Consider the following 5,978-nt stretch of genomic DNA (forward strand, 5'->3'; position numbering starts at 1 on the left):
AAAAAATCTCAAAAATATAAATCACGGTTTTTTTTTGTATAGTTATTTTATGTTCAAATTTGGAGGAAATTACATATTATAAATAACCAAGAATAACGAATTTAGTTATTTTCTTTTTATAATATTAATTCAACTTACCGGTTACCGTATTAATAATAAGAAATAACATCTATCTATCTTACTATCTATCATAGAACAATATAGAAGCAAAACTCGATGAGCTGATTGGGGTCTTGGTTACCTATGATCTGAAGTCTGAACCTACGAAAAACATGAAAAAGGTTCCACGAACTACATCAATGTTAGACCCATGGTTACCAATATTATGAAAACGGTTCTAAGACTATGGCCATAGAATATTCTATGCTATGGCGGGATCGGTTTGTATCATAGAATATTATTATATTATAATATAATATTCTATGGTTTGTATACCATTCCCTATTTCACGTATGCCACGCCTCCCTGGAGACCGTGTTCAAGGCCACAATCACCCTATTCGGCCAATTCATGGAGTTTCATACCTATCTATCAAGGTATATAAGTATATATATATATATTATATATAAAATGACTTTCCCTGAGTGATTCATCATCGCCTAGCTGGAACCACTTGACGGATCTAGCTGAAATTCAGCATATAGATAGCTATTATAACGTAGGCGTCCGCTAAGAAAGGATTTTTGGAAATTCTATCCCTAAAGGGGAAAATAAGGGGTTGTAAGAATATAATAGTGGCGCCATCTATCAAGCAATAACTTAGTTAAATATTATACAATATTGGTTTTAAAATACCTACAAAACATTTATCAAATTTAAAATTTAAAAATGATTTTGTAGTTAAAAATGTTCAACTTTTATAGCTAAGGATTGAATACTTACAACAAGGTCCCATGTGAGTAGGTTATTCCGTAACCAAAAATCTCAAAAATGTAAATCACCGTTTTTTTTTTATAGTTATTTTATGTTCAAATTTGGACGAAATTACATATTAAATAAACAAGAATAGGTAACGGTTTTATTTTAATGTAGTTTTATAGTATTAATTCAATTTACTGACTACCATATTAATAATAAGAAATAACAATATAAATATAATTTAAAATATCCACACTGTCAAACCGTTCAGAATCGTTTTTCGTATACAATATTAAATCATTGAATTCAAATTGAATACCATCCATTATACAGTGACCCACTTGAAACCTACTGTACAGCAGAGCGACATTACCCACCTTTATAACATTAATTCTTGATCACATGCATGAGGGAAATTAAAATTAAATTAGTATTGATAAAGTAAAACGTTTAATAATTTAAAAAGTTAAATTGTCACATGACACATGCGACACTTAGTCAAATATATTTGAAAACTGTTGCCAATTTTCCGAGCAAGTAAACAATGCATTGACAAAATTACTCAAATAAGATTATTTGAAGTAGACTATTTGAAATAATCGAGGGCATAATAATTAATAACCTGTTAAGCTAAATACAATAAACTATATTACTATAAAAGGACCAAACGTTCACGATTCCAAAATTTGAATAACTAGTACCTGAATTAAGTATTAACCTTTATTTACTTAAAATAAATGGTTTAAAAAATATCAGGATAGTGATGATAAAAATTAGGTATATAGTAATACACTTAGGATAGCTAGTATTTCATGAGTCGCTCATTATTTTATATTTTAAATTAAAAAATTTATCACAATTTTGGATAAGTATTTCAAAAGTTTCATGTATCCTATAGACAAAAATGAACTTAATATTAAATAATCAGTATATTATCGATATATGAAAAAAAAAAATAAAAAGTATTTAAAACATATTTGGTCACAACCGCAGGCGAAATTAGGGTTAAAATTCTGGGGGGCTACAGCCCACCTAAAAAACTCTTAATTTAAAATAACCCATAGGGCAGGGTTTATTTTAGTGTGCAGTGAGACACATTTTGTGCAGTGAGAAAAGTAATTGTGCAGTGAAAATTGTTACTTTGTGCAGTGCAAAAAAAGAATTTCAGGATGATATATTTTATTGTACATTATAAAACAATAATTTAGTAAACTTCAAAATAAAAAAGGTGGGTAAGTGGATTTCGCTCTGCTGTACAGTAGGTTACAAGTGTGTCACTGTATAATAGATGGTATTAAATTTGAATTCAATGATATAATATCTGCCTTTGAAACAATATACTTGGAGCCTTCTATTAAATTTTCAAGCTTTTTTGATCAACAAATAAAATTTTATTGATATTTTTAGAAAAAAAACTAAAAAAAATGGAAAATGAAAATGTCCGTAAAGAGCTCAAAATAAATCAAAATATTTTGAAAATGTTATGGTGTATAGAAGATGCTAAGATAAACATTCATTCAAAATTTCATGTATCTATGGTCATTTTTTTTAAAGTTACACCAAAAACCAAATTCAATTTTGTGAAAAATCGATTTTGCGTAAAAATTCCCGTTTTTCCTTAATTTTTCTTTTGTTTTTCCCGGCGCTTTTGAAAACTACTGGGAAATTTTGACCTCCCCAACGCACCAACGATATTCACTTTCTGGTCGAACAAGATACTGAAGTTGAAAATCGTAGCATTATTTCGACTACTTATCGTGTACACAGACACAAAAAAATAAATAAATAAATAAAGAGTAAAAAAATTAAAAAAAAAAATCACACATCATTGTAAAATCAATACATTCATCGTTCCACTCAGAATCTAAAATAAAATTTCCAATTTCCATCGTGAACTTCAATATCCCTATTTGAGCACCTCTTTAAAATGCAAATTTCAGCAAATCCTTTCTTAGTTTTTGAGTTAGTGATTAAGTGGTATTTTGATTATATATATATAGATAATTGTAAGAATGTGAGGTATAATATTATATACCTTAAATGTCTTGTATAATATATATATTATATGAGTGTATGCTGTGGCTCACAAGGCAATTCATTTCTAATTTCTATTATTGCTCTAATTAAAAATTGGTTCTTGAAAAAAGTATTTGCCAATATCTGCAGTTATACACTAGGTATCGCATTTATACTATTTTAATTATTTTAGAACAGCACATTTCATTAGACACTTAAAACAATTTGTATGACAATATATTATAAAAATGATTATCAATTTGTACTTAAGACGTACGAACGATATATGGTAAACGATCTTTTTCTACGGTTCATTGTTTAAAATGCGTAACGCGGACACTTTGTATGGTCAGCAAAAACTTTAGATTGCATAACACGGATACTTCATACTATTATACGCATAAAATTATATTTAATTAGGTCATCAAGTTCCTAAATTAATTATAGCATCAAATAATATTTGGCTGTTATCTAACTTGTTAGCCAAAAAAACTTTGATTATTTTGACTATTGTTGTACTACTATAGATGTAAATGTTTTTTTAAAACATTTGTGATTTATTTTTTATTTAATTTTAAATTTTTAAATTTTAATAATTGACATTATAGTATATATACTTACTACTTAGGTATATAACTTTATATACAATATATATGCTTTATGTATAATGTACTATATAATACTATAATAGTACAAATAGTGTCCGCGTTCTGAAATAAACCTTTTTTCCCGACCGTACAAAGTCACCGCGTTTTGCACTTTTAATGCTTGACCGTACAAAGTGACCAAGACCACGATGTAGTTTTTTAGATGATGACAAAATTAGGCCTTCTTACCACAGATACGTGCGCTTCCCTATAATTTGAACTTCCTCACATACTATTTTGTTTACGTTGATTAATTTGATTTCTATTTATCTTGCTCTCGCATACACAAAAGTTGTTCAAGATGACGAATTCCGTGATGAACATGATGGCAGTTAGCGGTACCACATCGTGCAAAGGCTTGTCACGCATGATGTCTTATTCACGGGCGACACCCCCCAAAGGATCAATGTTGTTGCAGTTGTATTAAATCAGAGACAATCTAAGACATATGCGCTCCACATCAGAGGATAAAAACTCAACACAACTGAACTTTTCAGGGTCTAGCATAGGCGTGTTCACGGGAGTGGCCGAGTGGGCACTGCCCCCCCCCCCCCGTTAGACTGTGGTCCAACAAAATCATGTCAGGATAAAAAAAAATCGTGTGTACCCTGCAGTACATATAGATTTTGATTAATTGTAATTTTTTTAGTTACGCATTTATTAATTAGTGATTATATGATCATTATAATATTATGTTCATCAATTCTTTATAACTACATAACATGCAATGGTACTGTTGTGCTCATTTACCAGTGTGATATCACAGAGTAAATACTATTTTATCTAACCAGTGATAATATTGTTTTATTAGCTGAAAATATCCAATTACCGATAATCATTCCAAAAATGTGTTTAGATATTTTACGACTTGTTAAAATTATTTAAATTTTGTCAGAAAGTCAAATTATTTATTACTGATTAGTTAATAGATTTACAATTTGTATGTTGTCTACCTTGTATAATGGATGGGAAAAAAGTATTTTTATTGTTTTGACAATGGTTATACTTTTTGATCATAATTAAAAAATATTCCTACCTTTGTGAATTTTGTAATAAAATAATGAATGTTTCTTCATGTCTCAAAAAAAAAAAATAGGTCTCTCAATTTTAAAAATTTGTTGTGCCCCTTCAGTCACTAAAGTCTGAACACGCCTATGGGGTCTAAAATCTAAATATTACTGGAAAGTAGGTTGATGGGTTGTACGTTTTTACATACAAATTTTATTGCCCTGATTCTAATTTTTTAAATAATAACTTTAAAAAAACAAACATTTAATTTTTCTTTAATTTATGTCGATAATAACTAATAGACTAACGAAAACATTTTAATTTTCCATAAAATTAGTGATCATGGGTATTTTGCTTTTAATTTTGATTATCATTTCCACACATTGTATTTTATAAAGTGCTTAATAAAGAAATATTCACGCTTAGTATTTGAAGTTATCAAATTATTTTAAAATTAAATTGAAAACATATTTTTATTTGTATATGAGTTCTATATAAATGGAACTTGTAGGAGGTAACTAATGTTTTGTCTGTTATCGTTTAACTCGTCCTGCTGACTAACCTTAAAGTTTTATGTATATTATGTACATGAGTAATATTTTGTATAGTGGTGTTAGAGCACGGCTAGGATTAGTTATGTTTGTCGTGTAAAAACTAATGAACTATGTGGCGTATACCTATTTATGTTAAGTGTGTGTAGGTGGCGCATGTAAATTGCACAGATTTTGACCTTTTTTCATGTAAACTCTGATGCTACTCTTATACTAGGTACCTACCTAAAAAAATATATGTACATCGCACCGTTTTCTTTACCTATAATAAAATTAACATTATGTAGGTACATGTTTTTTTATATATAATATTATATATTATTAATCATTACATTATGGTACAATAGTTTTAAAAAACATAGAATAATCAATAATTATAATTAGTTTGTTGAAATATAATTGATATACATCTGTGAAATTTACAATTATTGCCGTGTGTTTAGGTATGTGTAGACTTAAAACTAATTTGAAAAAGGTCAGGCCGTCAACCGAGTGAATATCAAAACCAGCTATAAATACTTATAATATAATAAATTATACTATAATTATACTTTTGGCGACTAAGCTTATGTCTTAATAGTCATGTAAGGTTGCTATACTCTCAAACAACTGACCACGATAACTAGTACTCGAATAGAAGGTCAGTACTACGTGAAGTGTCTTGCTTCCTTTTTCAAAAGTGTTGGTTACAAACGTCTCGACTAAAAGTTGAACATAACTTTAAGTCAGAAACCAATTTATTGATGAAAGTATAAATCTATCATAAAATAAAATAAAATACGTTGGGGTTCTACTGTATCTACATATTATAACTCATTACAAATCATTTTATTAAAAACTGGTTTTGGTGAACCAATACTTTCATGGCTTAAATCCTACCTGTCTGGTAGAATACAAT

Source organism: Acyrthosiphon pisum, chromosome X (genome assembly GCF_005508785.2).
Source record: "Acyrthosiphon pisum isolate AL4f chromosome X, pea_aphid_22Mar2018_4r6ur, whole genome shotgun sequence".
NCBI classification, from domain to species: Eukaryota; Metazoa; Arthropoda; class Insecta; order Hemiptera; family Aphididae; genus Acyrthosiphon; species Acyrthosiphon pisum.